The sequence below is a fragment of the Podarcis pityusensis genome, assembly GCF_964106645.2.
Source record: "Podarcis pityusensis genome assembly, chromosome: 4".
NCBI lineage: Eukaryota > Metazoa > Chordata > Lepidosauria > Squamata > Lacertidae > Podarcis > Podarcis pityusensis.
The window spans coordinates 32,315,388-32,339,371 of record NC_138027.1 but is presented as its reverse complement, the minus strand read 5'-3'; the positions used below and the strand labels follow the sequence as shown (position 1 = coordinate 32,339,371).

Sequence of the window (23,984 nt, the reverse complement as noted above, 5' to 3'; positions counted from 1 at the left end):
TGCAATTTCCAGCACTGTGGAAGTGAGTCCCTGTGCCACGTTGCGCCAGTTTAGTGCAGCGCGCGAGTGGGCGGCTCGGTTCGGGGGCAGCTCGTGGGCCGGTCAAACGATCTCTGCGGGCTGCTTCCGGCCCATGGGCTTTAGGTTGCTGACACCTGTACTAGCCTCTGCAGAAATAGTATATTTTCTGTGAATATTGATAAACGTTGCTTCCTTCCATAATCACCCCAGGAAAATTCACCTATGTCAGGATCCATACAGGTTAAAGCATATTTCTGGGCAGTGAAGTGTTTTCTGGGTCTTGACCAGCCCTACCTACTGTGTTTGGCCACTGAGCCATCCTGGCTGGAGAAGCTATGAAACTTTTCCTGTTTGGCCCGAGACATTCCTTCTAGCAGATGACAAAAACTGTCCTTGAGATCTTGAAAGAGTGTGCATAGAAAACTTAATGTGGGCAGTGCACTGTAGACAACTGCTAAGTGTGCTAAAAGCTTTATGTGATTAAACCAGTCTAGCCATGAATCAAAAATAGTAATCATATTTGCATTAATATTTAGCTATTCTTCCAATGGTGGATTGGGGCTGGGACAAGGGTAAGGGACAGGAGTGGCATTGTACTCATTTGGAACAGGAGTAGGAAAGCATAAAGTGGCACATGTGACCTGCTGTGCCCACAGTTGCTACTGACACCTTATTTTGCGTTGTCCCAACTAACATGGCATCAGATCACAGCCAAGAACGAGCACTAGGCCTACATACTCCTCCCTCACTACTTGCCTTGTCTATCTTGGTGCATGCTGGGCTTTAAGACAACTTTAAAGGTTACTTAGTTTTAACAGGATTTCCAGCCACTGCAGTGGAAGCATGGGCACTCTCCCAGTCACCTTACGTGGAATGCTTTATTCTGAGGAAGGACCCCCCTTGGCCCTTTCTCAGAGCAACGCAGAGAGGAAGTGGAGGAACATCTGGGGGAAATGCCAGCACTAGCAGCAGCAAAACAATAAAGATTAAAAAACCAAGAAAGTGAGGGGGGAGAGAAGAAGGAATAGGATTGGGTGGCAGTCGCCAGCGGAAAAAGAGGAGGAGTGGGCATTGAAGACTCAAGAATTAGTGGATGGGACTTGTAAATTTAATTAAGTACCCCCCTGCCTTTTGCCACTCACACACCATAATTTGGGAGCTGGACAGGAAGGAGGATGCAAGACAACTCATAAAATATCTCTGTTGTTCATTGATGCTAATGGAGGCTTCCCCTTTAGATAGGACTTCAGATCCTGGGTGGCAAAAACATTTGTCAAAGCTTTGTTGCAGAGCCAATGCACAAGATTGTTGCTGAACTTTGGCAGCAACAGGAGGAATGGGTGATGGGGTGTTGGGAGGTGGTGCAATCTCTTGCACTAGTGTTGCTGGTGAAAATCTGGGACACAGAAATAAATGAGAGGATATGCTTATATAGCCACAGAGAAGGAAGAAAGCTTGGCATGTTGAAGGCATGGGATATTGATTGCCCCAGAGAGTGAGAGATCACAGAAATTGCATTTCAGCTTGCAAGATGAATAAAGCTATAGCTGGACTGACAAGCCAGAAGAGATGTTATATGGTAGCTAGAAGGTTTCAATATTAGAACAGAGAGAGAGAAATACAGCAGGTATGTTATAGAAAGGGAAAATGTCAGTCCATGAGACTGAGTTTTGAATCATCTTCATCAAGAAAGTGACAGCATAATAATAGTGTCAAATGAGGCCATAAACTCTCCAAAACAGCATGGGTGACTGTAAAGCAAGGAATCTTCAACTGGCAGCTTTTGTGTAGAGTCAATGCATAGTCTCATTCACTATTTAAAATGGGAATAATCTCCTGCAACTACTAGAATTGAGGTGTGTTCTACATGGTTCTATTATATGTGTGTGTGTGTGTGTGTGTGTGTGTGTGTGTGTGTATTGAGCTATACAGTGTGATGGAGTACACCGTATTAATGCTTTAAAACATAGGCAAAGTACCTCTTGTTAAGCAGACAATCTGCTGCATACCCTTGCTACAGGCAACTTATTCAAGCAGACATTAAATGTGGGTTGAGACTGCAGTGTGGTCATAGAAATCATTGTACATGCTAGATTCAGCAGAACATAGAAGACCAATCAACCATATTTGGAAGGATGAGATAAAAGAAAACCCTCACTTTTGTTGCCTTGGGGAACAACAGTCATTGGCTAGCTATTATTTAGGCCTACTTGATCTTTATGATATAATATTGGATGCTATTTCTTCCCTTTTGTACTTTCTGCATATTAATGAGACATGCCTTATCGCTCAGGTAATAGCAGTAAACTTTGATGAATTTGGGCTTATCCAAACTTCGCTTCTCCCATGCCTTGAAACCACAGGTCCGATCAGTTTTCCATTTGTCTTGTGCTTTCTAGGTAGGGTTTTCTGTTTGCCCCATTGCTTTCCCTGGGAAAACCTACTCTCTACCACTGAATTGGAGCAAACATCAATCCACAGAAAACCCAACTGTGCTTGCTCCAATTCAGCGGTAAAGAACAGCTTTCCCCCAGGTGAAAGTGGCGGGGCAAGCAGAAGTGTGGACAAGCCTAAAGATATCAGAAAAGCGAAGGCAGACAATGATACCAACCCAAAATTACCTATTACACTGGCTTAGAATAATAGAATTGCAGAGTTATAAGGGACCCCAAGAGTCATTTAGGTAAACCTCCTGCAATGCGGGAATTGCAACTAAAGCATCTATAACAGGTGGCAACTTAACCCCTTTGGATTTGGTCAGTCAACCAGCTCCAAATCTACCTAACCGTTATTTTGATCAACCCACATTGTGCCAGCTTCCTCGCAAGAATATCATGGGGAAATCTGTCAAAAGCCTTACTGAAGAGATACACAGCATTTCTCTGATTCACCAAGTTTGTAACTCCTTCAAAAAAAGAAATGAGATTAATCTGACGTGACTTAATTGTTGTGAGCCTTAGTAATCACAACATTCTTTTCTAAGTGCTCAAAGACCAACGGTTGAATTATCTGTTCTAGGTCCTTTCCTGGTATCGATGTCAAGCTCACCAGTCGGTAGTTACCTGGATCTTCTCCCCCCCTTTTTTGAAGATGGGGACAACATTTGTCCGTGGGACCTCACCTGTTCTCCAATAATTCTCAAATATCATAGATAAAGGCTCTGAGGTTATATCCACAAGCTCCTTTAATACCCCTGGATGGAGCTCATCAGTGATGTGGATTCATTTAATAAGTAGGTAGGTGTTCCCTTACTACCTATTTTCTTAGCTTGGGCTGCAGCTCCCTCCTTAACATCATTTATTCTGTTATCACCAGATCCTTTACTTTTGGGTGAAGACAGAGGCAAAGTAGGTGTTGAAAAGTTCCGCCTTCTGTCTGTCTTCTCTACACAGAGGACCCACCACTTGCTTGTTCTTTTTCTTGCTTCGGACACAGCCAAAGAAACCTTTTATTATTATTTTTAACCTCTCTTGCAAGCCTGAGCTCATTCTGAGCTCTAGTTAGCCTGACCTTCACTTTGCAACTGTTGGCTATTCATGCATGCTCCTCCTTTGTGATCTCCCCTTTCTTCCATTTCTTATACACGCCCTTCTTAACTCTCAGCTTGTGAACAAAATCTTTTATAACAATGGAGATCAATGCACATAATTAACAAATGCATCAGCACAATGGTGAATGTTTCTAATACTAATAGGTAATCAAAAAGTTATATTAAAAAGAGAGGCCAACATAAAACTTTGCACTTAGAAACACGAGTATAATGGCTGTCCTAGAACCTTTTACTGCTTGGAACAGGGAAACAAGTAATGCTTTTCACCAGTAGCATAAGCCAAGTTGTATAGTTCTGTATTCAAGGCCAACCAATATATTTTGGCACCTGCCCTGTCATGAATCCCAATATCCACTGCCTAGAATCGTAGTCTCACTCTGCCTAATGATATGGTTGGCCCTGAGGACTATTGAAGTGAAGAAAATGATGATTCATGTCCTATTAAAATCATGCAACAGAAAGAGACACAAGGTCAAATTCAATACTCCTATTTGTCGACAACATTATGGACTTCATTTTAACAAAGAATAGGATTTGACCCATTAAAATGCTAGGATGTAACTTTGAAAAAAATCATACAGCACTGTTTCCACCAGAGACATACTTAACCTAATTACATTGCATTAACATGGTAGATAACTCCAGGACACACTGCTATTGTATAATATGCACAAAAATTAAAATCTATGAAAATTGAACTTCTTTCCAGTACTTCATGCAATAAGTGGAATAATCATCTGACTTGTATGATGCGCCTCCCTTTGCTCTTATGTCATATATTTTCAGTTTGAAATTAATGTAAAATGCTTCATGAAGCCAAAACAGAGAGAGATCCAATTAAACTTGACAATGTTATTTATTTTTTAAGCATCTTTTAGTAGCTGAATAATTGAACCTAAACATAAGTTCCCAAATGTAAAAACACAGTATTTGTTTTTGATATAGCAATTAATAGTGAATGTGTGAACCACTGAAACCTTACTCAAAAGTTATCGGCAAAAAGAAACAACAGATATATAAATGGGGGTGCAAGGCCCATGCACTTTGTCCCACTTAAGGTCATACTGTTCTGTTGGCCCTCACATACGGAGCAGTAGCTTTTGAAACTGCAAATCTGTGTAGATTCACCACCTGATTTACAACTAGAATCCTTCCAGGGTCCTAATTTGTGTAGGTAGCACTCATTGATAGAAAAGGCTCCTACTTCAGTTAGCAGGTACAATGTGCATTCAGGTTTTTCAGTGCTTTAGAAAGATGGGTTGTTTTTAAATTTTCTCTGTCCACAAGAGCAAGGGCTCTTGTGCTAATGGATGGGTGAGTTTTAATGTTGCACAACAGAGGAGTCCAATGAAACAGATGTGAAGCTTCCTGCACAACAGACTCGACTGTCTATTGTACTATTGTTGTTGTTGTTAAAATTTATATACCTCCCTATCCCCACAGGTTTCAGGGCAGTTCATAAGACATCAGGGTGGTTCACAACAAAGAAGTTACCAGCAACCTACTCATGCATTCTCTTCCATGTCAGTGTTCTGCTGGTGGAAAACATTTCCCAAGGACAAGTATAACATGAAGTGATTTTACTTACTGCTACATTGGATACAGTCCTATGAACTGGTGTGTGTGTGTGTGTGTGTGTGTGTGTGTGTCCCCTACATAGTTAAGAAAGAGAGATGGCAATTTTTAAAAAAAATAATGTACTAGATCTTTCCAATCTGAAATAAAAAGAAGGGCCTAAAAATATTTTGATTATGGGAAGAAAAATGTTAGTGTGTGTTTGACACAGTCAGAAACAATTACAACAAAATTAAATTGAGGATTTTAGTGGATAAAATTGTTACCTCCGTAGATTAATGAACAATAATAATTCATGGTTCTGAATTGACCATGTGGGCTAACATTTAATGTGCTATCCATAAAAGTTACTATTTATCTTACCCCATGATTGAATTATAAGCTAACCTACAATTTAGGAAAGCCAAGGATTCCTTTATGTAGGTTTCTATTGCCGTGAAGGAATCAGGACAAAGGAAGACCCCAACTGAAATAAGAAAACCAAAGAGACTGGCTATAGATAAAATGAAACTATCACAGTCAATATTCACTATTTTATATAATATTATATATTGGGACGCGGGTGGCACTGTGGGTAAAACCTCAGTGCCTAGGACCTGCTGATCGTAAGGTCAGTGGTTCGAATCCCCGCGGTGGGGTGAGCTCCAGTCATTCGGCCCCAGCTCCTGCAGTTCGAAAGCACCCCTAAGTGCAAGTAGATAAATAGGTACCACTTTATAGCGGGAAGGTAACGGCGTTTCCGTGCGCTGCGCTGGTGCTGGCTCGCCAGAGCAGCTTCATCACGCTGGCCACGTGACCCGGAAGTATCTTCGGACGGCGCCGGCTCCCGGCCTCTTGAGCGAGATGAGCGCGCAACCCTAGAGTCTGACATGACTGGACCGTACGGGCAGGGGTACCTTTACCTTTAATATTATAATATAATATTATATTATAATATAATAATTATAATATAATAATTATAATATAATAATTATAATATAATATATTATAATATAATATTATATTATATATTAAATAGGATGAGAGTGTTGGAGATACGTGCAAATGTGTATGTGAACCCGGTCTTTGGGTGGGTGTTTGATTTTCGTTGTTGTGTATACTGTGTATATACGGACAATGACAATAAATTTATCTTAATCTTAATCTTAATATTATATAATATTCACTGTTATATTAGCCAGGATCCTACTGAACTGTCCTGCGTGACTCATAAGAAACTGCATAGGCAGCTTAACCTGTTACTTGTTACAAAGTGTCGTGACCTAGGGACTGGCTATGCGTGGTAGTGGAGTTTGTTTGTTTGTTTGTTTAGACTTATATACCGCCCTTCATCCTAAGAGCTCAAAGCGATGCACAAGATAAAAATAAAAGGCAAAAACACAAATAGTTAAAATGAAAACAACAAAACAACAAACCCCTCCCACAAACACATTTAAAAGGCCGTAGACTATTAATCAGCCCCAAGGCCTGGTTGAAGAGGACCGTTTTCACCTGACAACTTAAGATATATCATGAAGGCGCCAGACGAACCTCCCTGGGGAGGGCATTCTGCAAACAGGGAGCCACTGCAGAAATGGCTTGTCCTCATGTTGCCACCCTCAGGACTTCACATGGAAGAGGCACATGAAGGAGAGCCTCAGATGATGAACTGCCTGTAGCTCATTCAGGCTTGCAGCACACATCCCTGCCACCATCCTATAATTCGGGAGACGAGTCTCTTCCAGTACCTCTTTCTCTTCAGTCTGGCAGAACCCACAGACTGCAAAGTGAAGTGTGAGCCAGCTTCTACCACACTCCAGGTCTGGATAGCATGCATAAGACTTCAGTTGGCTCTAGCTCCCTGAAGACGGTATCTATACTCGCTGCTTTGGCAGGAACTGCCGAAGGTCCTGTATGCTCTCTAACTGAGCTAGATACTATCTGCTTCCCTTGTGAGCCTCAAGAAGCGACAGAACTGGACAAGATTCACTTGCCATTCTGCGATAGAAAGATTATGCAAAATATACAAAAGAGTGTGACACAAAGGCTAGTTTAAATTTTTTTTTTCTTCCCTGTAGCAATTATGCATTATGAGACTTCCTTCCTGTTACAACGGCAAGGTAAAAATTTGGTCGTCTGTCACTGACTGCTGTTAACATGTCACAGTGCAATTACATGCCTCATGTGTATTAATAGTAATATTGACTAAAATAGACTAATGAAATATCTGAACAGCAGTGATTAACATTTTAAATTATCCGGTCATTTCTGTGAGACCAATCTACTCTAGCTGAAATCTGTAAAAATATAATAATAATATTCATTTCTGTGCAAGTAGGATCAATCAGAAAAAAGGATAAAAGGAAACTCTTCTTTACCCTATCACTCCTCTTTTCTTTACTACAGACAGTTTGAACTGTGTCAGTGAACTCCTCTAGAAGATGTTTCTCTCGAAACTCCACAGTAAAATTGCCTGACTGTTTTTTCAGAATCAGGCTGCTTAGAGTTTGATTCACACTGTTTTGAATGCTGTAGGTCTGCTGATTTTAACGGTGGTGGATTCTTTAATCAGATGTGGTGAGTTCTACATAACACTACATGCTAAGATTTAGACAGATTGCCTACGGGTCAAGGATCAAATTTTCAAAAGGGGTTGTTGTCCCCAGTGGCGTAGCGTGGGGGGTGCAGGGGGGCCGGCCGCACTGGGCGCAACATCGGGGGGGGGGGGCGCGCTCGCACTCGCAGCTCTCTGCCCCTACCTGGCTCACTCACTCTCTCTCACTGCAGTGCTGGCTGTGCGAATCCGATCCGAGCCGCTGGGTCGCCGCCCACCGTGGAGGGGGTGGGTGCCAGGCGTGCGGTGCGGAGAGAGAGCGAGGGACTATCTGGGGGAGGGACAGTGCAGCGGCCGCCCAGCGCAGTGCTGAGCGCGGGAGAGAACCACACCAGATCAGCCCAGGCAGCAGCAAGAAGAAGCTGGCAGCGGCGGCAGGTTAGGGGTTAGGGGTCGCAAATTACTTGCCTTGCCCCGGGTTAGGGGGCGCAAATCACTTGCCTTGCCCCGGGTGCTGACAACCCACGCTATGCCGCTGGTTGTCCCCATCTTCAAAAGGATGGGGTTGAGAGAAGATGCCCGGTAACTACTGACTGGATAGCTTGAAATCAAGGCATCGTTTCCAGGCCTTTGACCATTTTGGTTGCCCTCCTCTGGACACGTTCCAGTTTGTCAGTGTCCTTCTTGAACTGTGGTGCCCAGAACTGGACACAGTACTCCAGGTGAGGTCTGACCAGAGCAGAATACAGTGGCACTATTACTTCCCTTGATCTAGATGCTATACTCCTATTGATGCAGCCCAGAATTGCATTGGCTTTTTTAGCTGCCGCATCACACTGTTGGCTCATGTCAAGTTTGTGGTCAACCAAGACTCCTAGATCCTTTTCACATGTACTGCTCTCAAGCCAGGTGTCACCCATCTTGTATTTGTTCCTCTCATTTTTTTTGCCCAAGTGCAAAACTTTACATTTCTCCCTGTTAAAATTCATCTTGTTTGTTTTGGCCCAGTTCTCTAATCTGTCAAGGTCGTTTTGAAGTGTGATCCTGTCCTCTGGGGTGTTAGCCACCCCTCCCAGTTTGGTGTCATCTGCAAATTTGATCAGGATGCCCTTGAGTCCATCATCCAAGTCGTTGATAAAGATGTTGAATAAGACCGGGCCCAAGACAGAACCCTGTGGCACCCCACTAGTCACTCTTCTCCAGGATGAAGAGGAACCTTTGCACAGGGAGAGCAGCTAATCAGCCACAAAGAAACACACACACAAGAAAAACCCTTTTTGCTCCTTCTTCAGCTGCTGCCTTGCAAGCTCCTAAAACAGATAATTAAATAGTCAGTCCTAAAACAGATAATTAAATAGTCAGTCTGCGGGTACTTAGAAAAGGATGCTTTGATTGTTGAGACCCAGCATGGATTTTTGATTATTATTCTTTTAATAGCCTTACAAGCTTGGTGGATTAGGGGAATGCAGTGGACATAGTGTATCTTGATTTCAGTATGGCTTTTGGCAAAGTCCCCCATGATATTCTTGAGGAGAAGCTGATTAAATGTGGACTAGGCAAGGTGATTGCTAGGTGGGTTTGTAGCTGGTTGACAGCCCAAAGAATGCTCACTTCAAATATCTAAAGGGCTATCACATGGAAAATGGAGCAAACTTGTTTTATCCTGCTCTGGAGAGTAGGACTCGAAACAATGGCTCCAAGTTACAAGAAAGGAGATTCTGACTGAACATCAGGAAGAACTTTCTGACAATAAGATCTGTTCAACAGTGGAACAGGCTCTCATGAAAGCTGATGGACTCCCCTTCCTTGGAGGTTTTTAAGCAGAGGTTGGATGGTCATCTGTAAGATATGATCCAGTTGAGAGACCTGCAGTGCTAGGGGTTGGACTAGATCAGAGGTGGCCAACTCCCAAAAGACTGTGATCTACTTTCAGAATTAAAATATGGCAGTGATCTACCCCCATTTTGGGGGGTTCAGCTCATCGTTGTTGACCTTTTCTTGGGAGCAGGAAAGGTGGGTGACTAATTTTGGTAACCTTTTTGGAGGGAGCACTGTCAAAATACTTTTCTTACGGTGGACAACAGAAACTTTTAGAGCTTTCTTGGGAGAGAGTTGCATAAAAGCACTCACAAAACTGTACGCCACACAAACTCCTTTGCTCACTCCTTTAACCTACCTATCAAGATTTCTTAAAAAATACATGCCTTCATCCATTGTTAGTGTGACACCTGAGTCACCATTTTGGTAACCAAAGCTGCACACAAGCCAAAGCTGCACACAAACCACCTTGAAATCAAACCTTGCTGCAAAACAATGCCACCCCCAATGGAGGCTGGGACCTGCCCCACGTAAGGAAGCTGAAGCACCAATGGCTCAATTACCCTCTTTGTTAACTTAAAATGTACAATGATTATTTTAAAAAAATATTTATTTATTCCTTTTAATTAATTTTCCTTTATTATTTAAAGCAGTAGCACTGGAAACTTTAGCAAGAGCATGCCCACCCAGAAGGCAGAGGAAAATAACAACCCAACCAGTGCCTGACTCCTGGCCCCACGTGGCTTCAGTTTTAAAATGCACCAACAATCAATGAAGGGCCCAATAATGCTGGTATCCAATTCCTGAATTCTTTGATTACTGAAGGCCATGTTATGTAAGCAGCAAACAAAACCAGCCTCAAAAAACAGCTTTTTAGCCAACAGAAAAACTTTCCCCCACACAAACACAGAAAGAAGAAGAGTTTGGATTTGATATCCCGCTTTATCACTACCCGAAGGAGTCTCAAAGCTAACATTCTCCTTTCCCTTCCTCCCCCACAACAAACACTCTGTGAGGTGAGTGGGGCTGAGAGACTTCAAAGAAGTGTGACTGGCCCAAGGTCACCCAGCAGCTGCATGTGGAGGAGCGGAGATGCGAACCCGGTTCCCCAGATTACGAGTCTTTTCTTAACCACTACACCACACTGGCTCTCAGTCAAGCCAAATGGCTGAAAAACTGAGTTTCCCAGGATCCTCAGCCCTTGCAAAGGAACTACTCACCATACCAGGGAACTCAGTTTCCCAAGCTCCCTCGCAACGACGAAGCCCGGCAAATGCAGAAACTGGGACAGACGCCTGTTCCTCTCTTGTGGGCACGATGCAGTGTGGATACAAGAAGCGGGCAGGCGAGGAAGGATGAGATCCCAGGCAAGGTCTAAGACCTTCCTAGTCACAATGCAGGAGACCTACAGAGATCCACACTGGAAACTGGCAAGGGAAGGAAGAGGGATTGTCCCAGGTGTGGGCTGCTTAAATGGGCAAGGGGCGGATCCCGGGAAGCCCATGGTCAGCCCTCGGATTCGCCCCCTGGCTCTGCCCAAGTCTCAGCCTGCATCCCCATTTGACCAAGCAGAGTGCAGGCTAGGATCCGGTCTCTGATAGGCACAGGGCAGCATCCCTGTTACGTCCTCGAGGGAAGGGGAGCCATCCCATGCACACACACAAACTCACACACATACTGGTGAGCTCTCTGTCGACAAGAAGGAAGGAGCTCTCTGTGCAATTGCCCATGGTTATTGAGCTTTTATGGGGGGGGGGGAGAGAAGAGTTGTTGAGCTTTTTTTAGGGGGAGAGATCTACCCGCGATCGACCAGAAACTTCTTGGCAATATCAACCAGTAGATCGCAATCAACCTGTTGGACATGCCTGGACTAGATGAACCTTGGGATCCTTTACAACTCTACGATTCTAAGCGTCCTTTCTAAGTTATGTGACTTCCCCTATTTATTCTGGGTTAAGACTTAATGCTGTATCAAATTGATTTAATAAGTTTATGAATTCAAATAGTTAAATAAATTATTTTTGTGCTTGATACCTGTATCTGAACATCTTTAAGTTTTCTTCCTTAACAATAGGTGACCAAAAAGAATTTCAGCTGTTTTGTTATCTTCTTACTAAGCACAAGATAAATATTTATTAAGAATCTAAAGTGACTGCATGAGGATTCAGTAGAACATAATTCAAATGTACACATTAATTCCACACAGAGGCAAAGTGTGAAAGAATCCACATTCTCAATAAAACTGACTGATACAGCTTTAAGAAAAACAAAGGAAAATAAAGTCCATCTTTTAAATGGATAAAGGCACTGAACTGAAACATTCCATGGATATCTCCACCCACAAAAAAGTCTAATTATGGTTTTCACAGAAATCAATGAAAGACAGATGCAATAAAAGCAGTTCTGTATCTTCAAACTGAACTCCAATTAACATCCATCAGGAATTTCCAGCTGTCTAAAAAGAATCCTCAATCAAGAGAAAGGCTCTGTGCAAAGCACCTTTGAGAAAAGCATCTTCAAAGAAAGAGCTGGAGAGTACTCTTGTAGAAGCATCATATCACTGCTTGTGCAGGCAAGAAGGTTGAAATAACTGTGAATGAAGAAAGTTTGAAGAAAGCACCACAAGGAGTTAAGTTTATCTTTACTCATAAGTCAGCTACCTGATTTGGTGAAAGTATTTTGATTTAACAGTGACAGGATATAGTATTAATTATAATTTGTAATGACACTAGCTGCAAAACCCCCCAAAACCCTTTGTAAAGAAATTTGGAAGGAAGAGCTATTATCTATGGAAACTGGTATGCCTCTTTTCTATTGTTAGCCATTAATAAATCAATCAGTTTTATTTACAATTTTATGAGGGGTTTAACACTCCAAACAAAGATATATATTAAAACAAATAATCCTGTTATATGAGGAACAATATTGCACAATATACCCCACAGAATAGAAGCCAGCCCATATAAATAGGTACACAAAAAGGGATTTCAGTGAAACAATTAAATGGCTCAGAACCACAATACCACAAGGACTGCCTCTCTCTATGTTAACCAACCCGGACCCTGTGATCAGCATCTGAGGTTCTTCTTTGTGTGCTTCCTCTGTGAGAGATCTGGAGAGTGGCAACACAAGAACGGGCCTTTTCTGGAGTGGCTCCCTGCTAATGGAATGCTCTCTCCAGGAAGGCTCGTCTCGCGCCTTCACTACATACCTTTAAGAGGAAAAAATATTCCTCTTCTGCCAGGCCTTTGACTGATTAAACAATCTATGACCTTTTGAACTGTGGGGGCCTTGTTTTTGATTGCTATTATGCGCTCTCTCTCTCTCTCTCTCTCTCTCTCTCTCTGTGTGTGTGTGTGTGTATAGCAAATCGCCATGACATCTTGGGATGAAGGTTTGTATGGAAATTTTAACAACAACAGCAGCAGCAACCACAATGTGGCCGTGTTTCTAGGGCCGCTGCGGGTGTGGTCATTTCTGTCTTGTTTTTGTCTTTTTTAGTTGTTCTCTACCTCCCTTTCTAGGATGAGTACACATTGGGTTTGGCAGCTGATCCACCAGCCTAGTGGAGCCATATCTCCAGTCCAAGTGTAGTGTAAGAATAGGATTGCTCGTTTGAAGCAAGCTGGATATATGACTAATAGGAGCACTAAGTACTGAAAAGTTGGCACACAAAGTACTAATGAGCACATTTGCTGATAGTTAATAAAAGCAATTATTGAAATGTTGCTTGTTATTTATTATTAATAATAAGGTAATTACATTAAAGGTCCAGTAATTCATATAAATAGGTTACTAATGTGAGGAAATGACCCTGGGAGATATATTAAGTCATTAGTTGATTGGTTCTTATTGGTAATTATACTTTCCTTTGGGAAAGTAAAGATTCCCCATGAGGGAACCAGTAAAACCAGTGTACTTTGATAATTTTCTTATAAGAATGCTTTTTGGGGGTGGAGGGGCAGAGGACTGCTTGCATGGCTATAGGAAGGTGAGATGGAACTAAGTTAATATCACACAATGAGAAAGTGTCCAACCTTTTCAGTAGAAATTTTTGATCTAAAATTTCCTGGACTCAAAACTTTTACCTCCTTCTGTTCCTGTTTATACCTCTCGGGTAGAAAACAAGATACAAAACAAATATCACTATTAAAATAATTTTGCTCTTATTTGTCTTTATTTTGAAAGACTACAGTGTTGAGTAAAAGTAGGGTCAGTGGAGTGCATGCGAATGCTGTGATGCCTTTGTAATTTGTCCTAATATATGCAACAATTCCCTTGATTCTACAAGTAACTCACCACTGTTATTAGCTTCTATATGTAATCCAGTGCAAGAGAGGTTAGCAGTAGTAAAACAATGCAGGAATGACAAAACTCCAAAAAGGGAAATACACTAGACAGCTGCAGAAAAAGACAAAAGCCAAGACCACATATAGTGCCACCTTAAAGACTTAAAAAACATTATTGTGGCATAATCTTTCATAGGATACATCCCATTTTATCAGATGTACCCTACTCTAAGTGTGTAGGTTTATATACCCTGAGACAGAAGTAAAAACAGAAAAATGTATGATGATTTTTACAAAGAACCAAACAGTGAAAATGACAGCAATGGGCATGTCACAGAGCATAAATGAATGCAAAATCCAATCGAATGACTAGAAGATGAAGTCAGTATGGGTGGATCCACTCCTGAATAACTGCCACTAGGGTGATGAATAGGAAGCAAGACTAATAGTGTAAACAAACACCAAAAGAGGGATAATTTATCTCTGAAGCAAGCTAGCCATCCCAAGGATTTAAAATGAGATTCCACAGAACCAAATATGCTAATGAATTCCAGGCCTGAGCTTTTCCGCTCAAGCCTCCCTCTTCGTTGGATAACAGTGACTCTTAGGACTCCACAGGAAGTCATGGAAGAGTGAAATGTTCTCCTGCTGCTTTCTGAATGTTACCATTTTTAATACCTAATTTGTAATGTCTGATGTAGGTGGTGACAAGTGGTGCTCCACTAGTTTTTCCTCCTGGGCCTGCCCTGTAGTGGATCTTGTCTGACTTTTTGTTTCTGCAGTAACATGGCAACGGTGCTCTCTCACATTCACAATCTTCTACCAGTCTAGAAGTCATGGAGTATCCTGGGAACTGTGGTTTGTTAAGGGTGATGGAAATCAAAGATCTGTGAGGTTAGCACCCTTAACAAACTACAGTTCCCAGGATTCTTTGGGGAAAGTCATACCTGTTAAAGTGTCTGAAGAGTGCTTTAAATGTGTGGTGTGTATAATGTATAAAGGATGTTCATGAAGAAAATCACCATACATACATGTTGCTCAGAAGCATCTCTGACTGACTGACTGACCATACCTGTTTACCCGTCACCTGTACCCCTCACCGTGATCAACTCTAGCCCAGAAACCTATGTCCCCACTGTGGAAGGATGTGTGGATCCATAATTGGCCTGCACAGTCACTTATGGACTCACCGTTAAAACCGTGTTCATGGAAGACAATCTTACTCGGCTACGAGCGATTGCCAAAGAAAGAAGAAGAAGAAGAAGACCTGTTTACCTGTCACAGGTATTGCATTACAATTGGAATGATCACTTTTACAGAAGCATGTCTACAACTAGTGCCTTTGTTTACTACTGGTTGCATACCGGAGGCAATAACTTTCCTGCTGCAGAATGACGATTCCACTCAGTGACTCCTCTGGAAGCTTACACAATAACCAAAGAAAAGATACTCGGTTACCACTGGTAGAATTCTGCCACATTATTCATTGGTGAAGGAAAGAAAATTGAATTTAATCACAGAACCATTTACATAGCTTCCGTAAGGAATCTAGGCATTCACTGGCATCGGAGAGGGCTTTGGCATGCCTGCATTTGTTTCTCAACACAACAACCCATCTCCAACTTAGAACGTATGAATTTTGTAGATGGCATATTGTCTAACAAAGTGTTTCTACCCAATATCGGAGAGGAAAATATCAACATAGCTTGTCAAGATTTTGTATGGTACAAGAAAAACACCAATGTTGTTTCACAACCCATTATTTTCACAAGAATATGAATCGAGGAGATAAACTATGTCAACTTCCTCAGAGCACACGTATTATAGGATATTGTTTGAACCCACACTAATGACTCCTCAAGGTTAGTTATTACAGTGATTAGAAGCTAGGAGGATATTTTCTGTGGTGCTACAGAACAGAAAGTCAGCATTAAGAAAACCTTAACAACCCAGTGAAAGTAATGGCCTGAGTCAGTGCTTCTGCTGTTTTAAACAAGGGAAATGAACCGAGCAGAAGCTGAAGCAGTGAACTAACTAGATCTTTGGTTCTCCAAATCAATAAACTGTTTTATTTCTGAAAAGTAAATGCTGTATAGATGGCCTTCACTCACTTTTCACCCCATTCAGGCTCCTCTTTTTTTTTATAAGTAAGCTATATGGTAACAAAGGTATTTGTTTCAAAGCTCATCAATTCAATGGAAATCCTGTATTTCAAATGATGAAAATGCCCACATTGGGGGAGGGATGTATAAAACCTCCTCAATTATTTCTGCAGATATTTCTGCCTAACTAAACAGCAGCACTGTACATTTGGAGCCCTTTTTCACAGAAGCAGGTATTTCATTTTTATGGGTAGAAAATTCCGAAGTATTACTTTGCAGGTTGTCTTATATCATTTGCCATTTACATTTGAAGAGATTCAACATATGGTACAACATATGGTTCCCTGTTAAGAAAGCACAGACCTGGCTTAATCACAGAGCAGTCCTGACTCAGAAGGCAACCCACAAGCCTGCCTGGAGCCACAACTCCAAGCCTCTCTATATACCCCTTGGAACTCACCCCAAACCACACCCTTCCCCTTGCTTCATACCCAAGTGTTGTTGCTGGGCTGGAATGTGATAATGACCACTTTCCCTGCTACAGGTGGGCAGTGGTTGCAGGCCCTTGCAGACTGCCCTCAATTCCCAGGGCAGCCAGGAGTTATATCCCTGCAGCTGGCCACAGAGCTTCCAGCAGCGGCCCGGGGATGGCCACCTACATAGATTAGCGCCTTGGGGGTGGCCAGAATCCTTGGCATGACCCTGTTCAAAATTTCAGCCCTCCAGCGGGAGGCTGGAATGGAATTACATTCAAAGCCTGAAGTTGTGGCCAATTTTTATCCCAGATTGTTGTCTTGTCAAGTCTGTTCCTTTACACCTGGAAAATTGTCCGTGGGGAAATGTGGGCCTTGTGTTGACAATGACTTCCCATCTCTGGTATATATGAACAAATCCTTCCCTTTCCTCCCTGCCCCCCAAGGAAACTTATTCAGGGTATGGAAATGTCTACATGTGCATAGATTGATACTCCAAAATATTAGCATGGCTATGGTGCATGCCTGTGTTTGCAACTGCAGAATTGTCTAATGTACCTCTTTCCCCATTTTTTTCTTAACACTTACTCACAAATGTGATTTGCTATTCTGTAATTTAAAATTATTCCTACTATATGTGATGCTCATTTTTTTGTATCATCAGCAACCAATTGTCTATCTCTTCTTATACTTTCTGCATTAGAAAGTAACTGCTTTGAATTCCATGCTGCCTGGTAAGCAACCGGCCCAGATATCACAAAACTCTATTCATAAGTGGAAGCACTTGTGAATGCGGTATGGTAGCAATATAAAACACTGTAATATTAAGAAAGTCATGGGGGAAAAGTTACTGCCTAGACACACATCTGAGTGGAGATGCAGAATTGGGAAAACGTATCTCTAAAACACATCAGAGACCTGCTCATCATTTGAAGGGCACACCTCTTTTCTAGGTCAACTTCCTATACACAGAAAGAGAGCTTCTTGATCGGATCAAATCCTGTAATCCAGCTATCACACTCTTTCTCATCATGGTCAACCAGATGCATCTTGAAAAGTCCACAAGCCAGGCAAGAGGGCAACATTCTTGTCCCATTGTTGCTAGCCAGCCACCAGTATTCAAAACACAAGTAAGGTCCATAAGAAAATGTTGCTGTGTTGCATCCTGCCAATTATGCCCTCTAGCATTTCCCCTGGTTTTCCCTAGCATTTATGCCCCCTAGCATTTTTTCCTGGTTTTCTATCTCAGCCATCGAAACAGTCACCCAGCATTCCAAAGCCACTGAGCATGCTCTGTCCTCCATGATGCTCACCCATTCCCCACTGCCCTCCAGGTTTTTTTTTAAAAAAACATTTTACTTCTGGAAATCATGTGTTTCTTCCAAGCCTGCTGATCTCCAGCCATTTTGGCTACTTAAAAACTGCCTCAGATCCCTTAAGCACCGTTGCTCACACCTGCCAGGTAAAGCATGTCTGGTACGATGTGGGGTAAAGCAAGTGATTAGTGTGGTAGTGGCAGCAATCAGCTGTGCCATGTAAGGGCTCTGATAGCAGCAAGAGCAGTAAGGCTGACGGCAGTAAGACCTGGTGCGGGGGACAGACTGGACCAGTGATTGCACCAGTGGTTGCACTATGCTGAGAGCTTATAAGTCTCGTGCATCCACTGCCTTGTCTATCATGTCCCCCGTTTGAAGATAACTGCAGTGGCAGACTTTGGGCTTTAAAATTTCAGCAGTGCCCTGTGCAATGCCAAAATCTGGCACTTTACCACCTCTCGACTTCCATTGTTTGTCATTGTTGCTGTGCCCCCTGTGGCACACTCTCGGCTCGGCACCCAGTGCAGGCAAACCGATCGAGCTCCCCTAAATTGGCATCTGATAACTGATTGGTTACTACATAAAAATCAAACACTGCTGTGGTCATATGTGACATCCTTGCTTGTTAAAACAAGGAGACCTAACTGCATTATGGAAAAACACGTTAGCGGAAAATACAAAGGTTCCAAATTCTTGTAAACAAGAATGCATGCTATGTGAGCTGCAGTTATCTGTCAGCTGACATTTCACTTGGAAACATTCAAGGAAGGCTGGAATCTTATTAATGTTGCTATCAACTCAGAAAAAGTTCTTTTTGCTATAGCAAGAGTTAAGGTTGATCATCCTAAAAAATGTATTTTGTGAGATGCCACTTTCGGCCTTGTAATTTATAAGTCAAAGGGCCAAGAAAACAGTAAGAAAACCAACCAACTGAAAAGTAATTTATGACACAGGCATTTTGAGTCTACAACTCTTCGAAGAGGTAAATTCAACAGGGGAAACAATTTGAGGGATCCAAAGTTATCAAGGTTAACAGTTTCATAATATGTTATTTTCAAAGGGTGCCTACCAGACCAAGGAGACAAGTCCCATTGAATAGACATGGATTCTTTATAATTGTCAAAGCTAAATGTACAGCCGATAACTGGAAATGCACTTGGTTTTACATTTTTTGTTACAGACTTCTACACAGATGACTTACCTTATAGCAAGTGAGTCTGTAGCTGTTTGGTGCTTTGTAACTCAGAAATGTTTGCTGTTTTCTGGAATTGAAAAAGTTAAAAAGAGAACATGATGATCATGGAAGATTTAGTGGAATTGGCTTGTCAAAATGATGAAGCAGAAAGGGCTTTTATAGAGTATGTTCACAACAAAAAAAATTTAACATAATGTATAAAAGTGCAGAGTGGCTTTTGTCACGGCTAAGGAAAAAAAGCAGTATCATTAATTCAGACAGTAAGTGTAAGACTCTGTTGAAAATCTCCTTGGGATAGATCACAGAATTATATTCTTGGCTAGATAAATGGAACCTGGCAAGTCCCAGTTCTTGTTGCGATGCTTTATAAAATGCCATTGGGTTTCTGCAGTCTGCCATCTCCAGTGCATGATAAGAAAAGGGTTGGGCTGTTTTCTTCAGTATCTATCTACAATCTTACTGAAGGCAACAAATGTCTAAAATGGGGGTGGAGGGAGGCTCCAATAAAGCTATCTCTTAAACACATTCTATTCACATTTGTTACTTTCTCCAGATTTAATTATGAGACGCTACCTTATTATGAAACCTGCAACAAAGGCTTGGGTCAAGAAACTGATGCCTAAACAATGCTCTGTTTCCTTCACACTCCTGATACACAGTCTGCCCAATCATTCAGACCATAATCCCCTTTTTTGTTTCCACATCTAGACTCTCCATACAAGGTCATTAAAACACCTGTACCTCTTAGTATTTTTTTCAGGCTTCCTGCTCAGAGACAGTGCTCTATTATGCTTTTTAAAATAGCAAATAAGTAAGTAAAGCGAAGTGGAAAATATTTATGCTCGGTCAATCTAGTTGAGGTGGGGAGCAGCAGTGAGAAACAGAAGGAAGTGAGTGACCGTGATGTATCTCAAGTCAAGTAAGAGAATAAAAATGCCTCAGAGAGCTACAGATATGTTATTTCACCTTCAGTGTTAGGTAAGACCATGAGAACAAATACAAAGGGAAAATGTATTACAAGTCATTATTATCAATACAAGCCAAGCCTCATTAATTGATTTACAAATGGGAAGGGTTTCAGACTGACATGAAATTGTATCCTGCAATCCTTCCCATCCATCATATCTGGGTAAGGCTTCATGTTAAGCCTTTTCTCTTTGGAATTACTCATGAGTAATAATCACCCCAAGTTGGGATGCTTTCTTATTCACAGACCTGTCTTCAGGAAGAGCAAAAGGCTCTTATTTAAAATGCTGTCACTCCTTGCCAGACAATCTTTACTTTGTGAAGAGCTGCAGCAGGCTCGCAACTAGGAAAAGCTCCATTTCAAACAGGAGGTTGGAGATGTCCCAGCAAGCTGGTCTGCTCATACGTTTCCAGTGAACTGCTTTTCATGGCAGGATGGGTGCTCACTCATGAACAATTATGTTGTTTCTAGTTGTGGATTGCAGAGCAAAGCAGTAGCCTAGTTCACACATATCAATCTGAAGCGCTTTGTTAAAGAGCGAAAGAACAGATTCCTGCAGTGCTACCTCTTGCAAGCTCAACATTTGGTAACACTTTTATTAGAACCAACCCAAATGTCTCAGAATATTGGGCAAGCTTTTGAACTCTTTATGAGACTGAATGCCAAGCAAAAGGAGATGGGGAGAAAAAGAGAAAAAGCCCACTTGATGTTGAAGTCAAATGTCTACATTTAGCACAGTCTAAAGATGGAGGACATAGCAAACATAGCTGGATTCTGTGCTAGCTGATTTCTGTATTTTTGTTGAAAGTTACATTAAATTATGGCAAATATCTGGCTGTTATGTTTCAACAGCATAAGAACTGATTTGCTGGATCAGACCAGTCTACCCAGTCCAGCATCCGTTTTCCAACAGTGGCCAAGCAGATGCTTCTGGGGACAATGAAGGCATGATGAAAATTGCCTCTCTGGATTTTTTTTAAAGAAGCATTTTTACAGAAGCTCTCCAACCCCGCCTCATTTTATTCTTAAACACTATACTCACACTAATCTCTTTGAGCACCAATAGCATATTTCCCATTCAGACATAAAAGATAATCAGTAGCTTCCATGCATGTTCCTGAGTTTGAATTTTACACTTTCCTTTCCTGTTGGTCGCTTCATTACACAGCAGTCCGGATACCAAAACATTATACTTTTTAAAAAATGCAGACCCTGCTTTTTCATTCAAGCCAACACCTGAGTCTTTGTAAACCAAAACATAATGTCTAAATTCAAGGTGTCTGTGATGTTGTTTTAGAACTGTATAACCCCAAAGTACTCATGACTACTGCATGTGAAACTGCTGAACATAAAAACAGCAAGGAATTTCAAAAAGCCCAAGCTAAATGCTACAATACTCCATAAGTCCTGCCTTGGTGTCCCGTCCCCCATAAGGTGCAGGTACAGAATCCCTTGAAATTTTGACTTGACATCATGCCCACAGTAAGATGGCATCACATATTGCGTGCCCCAGGCACATAACGTGTGCAGCCTGCCTGCTGGCTGAATTTGGGATGGGTTGGCCCTGGCATGAAGGCCGCCCCTTGACATGGCTCAAGTGTGTCATTCCTGCCAGCGCCGCCTCTTGGAAGGTATGCTATGGCTCATTGGCCCCCATGTGGGCTCCTGGACAGCAATTCTCCTTCCTGGACCTTTTTAACGGGCTAACCTGATGTTAAATAATACCACCCAATGCTTTATCTCCCAAAGTTGTGACATCTGCTAAGAGGCAGGTGAAATCCTGCAAACAGGCCAATTAAACTTCAGGAAAAAATCCTCCCTGGCCCCAAAATATGATGGCCAAGAATTCCATAGCAATGTCTTCACACTGTTGAGCCCTATCACCTGTGGGCTGAAAGATAACAATGTGTGTGTGCAGGTGGTGATCCAACGTTGATCTGCTCCACACAGGCAAGAGGCAGAGTGCCGTTCCACTTTAAAGCGGGAAGGTGGTCTTGGCTGCCACCAGGCCTCCGCCCCTGACCAACCCCCTGGGGCTCTCCTGATTGGCTGGATTAGCAGCCAATTTTGTTCCAGGAAACGTGCGGTTGGACCCTCCTCCTCTGTTTCCAGGTTCCCAGGTTCCCAGCCTGCTGCCTGCTGCATGCTACACCAGGCAGCAAATGGCACCACGTTATAGAAAAATATAACATAAAGTTATTTTCCACAAATTGTAACCCTTTCCAATATGTTAAACTGAACACAGAATTAACTGTACATGCAACATCATTTGAAAGAAAGCAAACACCTTTCTTTCTTCTAGAAAGCTAAAATGAAATGAAATGAGGTATAAGAACGTATTTTAAATATAAGGAACCTTTACCTAGACAGTTTATAAATACACTGCCATAATGCACCATAAGAGAACAGATTCCCGAAAGCATGAGGACAGTACATTACCAGATTAATATTAATCTCTAGAGTGCTAGATTAATTTCCTGTCCATGTTAATGTCCTTTTGATTACAACAGAAAATAATCATTGGGGGGTGGAGAGATCTTTCAATTGCAAAAGTAGCTAAGACTTAAAACATTAACAACTTTTAGAGCTTTTAGCCCAATATGTATAATTAAACGTAAAAAGCTAGGTCAATGCAATGTTATCTCTCCCCCTCCAGTTGTGCAGAAGTCATAGAAATTTGGGGTCAAAGTTTACACAATAGATTCCACACTGGCTTCGTTCACACTGATGAAAAGAATCTATACTGAATTCAGTGTGTTTACTGCAAACAAAAGAACCAATCAAGTGTGTGGGTTGTGGATGGAAGAGAAATTTATCATGCTTATGTAAACAGAAATACAGAACAGAGAATATATTTTATTCACATATTAAAAATGTTTAAATCATAACAATCTGCTCCAATACTTCCTGAGACAAAGGAAGCTACCATATAGTGAATAAGCCATTGGCCCATCTAGCTTAATATTGTCTACACTGAATGACAGTGGCTCTGTCAGTTTTATATGGGAGTCTTTTCCAGCCTGACCTGAAGATGCCAGTAACTAAAGTTGGGTCTTTCTTTCAGTCACCTTTAAAGTGCAGTCCTATACTTATGTACCTAACAGTAAGTCATATTGAACTCAATGGGATTCACCTCTGAGCAGGGGTGAAGGGAATGCCACCCTTCTGACAGTGGTGTTCCTGCTGCTTACTGGAGTGTGAGCCATGGTGGGTGCTGACTCGCCACACAGACTCGACCTCAATGTCAGCCTGCCCCTCCCTGGTCTTGTAAGCGACAGTGACACTGAAGTTGGGAGGGTGGTAGCATAGCACTGCTTCACCATGCCAGTCACTCCTGCTTCTGAGTAGGCATGTACAGAATCGCAATGTAAATCATCAAGAAAATCCTGGCACATGCACCTGACAGGGACTCAAGGCAGCTTACAGATAAATGCATGCATTCATTAGGTCACTCATTCAGGACTTCCATGTATGAATCAGAACACATGGGGCTCTACAATAGGAGCAATTGGCTGAGATTTGTCAAATGGAACCTATTTCTCAATGATATGCAACATGTTGAAAAACTTAGTATTGAAGATTGCATCTTCAACATTTCACAATTATCATTGGATTTTAACACACAGCCACCATTTTAGACAAGAGTATTCTTTTAATAGTTACATCATATTGCCGCTTGTGAGGTATTTCTTAAGTGTTACTACATCAGAATATTTTTTTTTAAGTCATACTGAAAGCAACCAGGTTCTGCATCAGTACACTCCCTCAGTTTTTTTTTTTTAGCAAAAGCAAGAAGTGAAGGCTGAGGAAATTTGAAAATGTAAATACAAAAATGTCCTTGATATTTCTTTTAAAACCAGGGAAAAATAATAATGTGCTTTTATTGGACTATGTGGGTCATCAAATATAGCTGCACGTACAACTTATTGTAATGTCTAGTCCTCATAAATGGATTAATGGATTTCTTTTTTCAGACTTTCCAAAACAATACTCACTTTGAGCTTAAAACACAAATGAGAATTTTCAGCCAAAAAGGTCATTGTTTCAGAAGTTACAAACCACTGTAGACAGAGGACTCAGAATGAAAGTGCTGCTTCATCTATAACTATTATAAAGATAGCTAATGAATTTAAAGTACATTCTGG

The 23,984-nt window shown here is 41.7% G+C and overlaps 1 protein-coding gene across 17 annotated transcripts in view; it reads right to left on the bottom strand.

The window, feature by feature from the left end:
- The window catches only part of ZBTB20 (zinc finger and BTB domain containing 20), a 622,933-nt gene that overhangs the window by 149,114 nt on the left and 449,835 nt on the right, over nucleotides 1-23,984 (bottom strand). For 16 of the 17 annotated variants that reach the window (XM_081004319.1, XM_081004316.1, XM_081004304.1 and 13 more), the window contains one exon: nucleotides 18,879-18,939. The exons of the other annotated variant lie outside the window; for it this stretch is intronic. The gene's annotated coding sequence lies outside the window, so the exon portion shown is untranslated. The remainder of the gene's footprint in view (nucleotides 1-18,878; nucleotides 18,940-23,984) is intronic. 17 annotated transcript variants of the gene reach the window in all.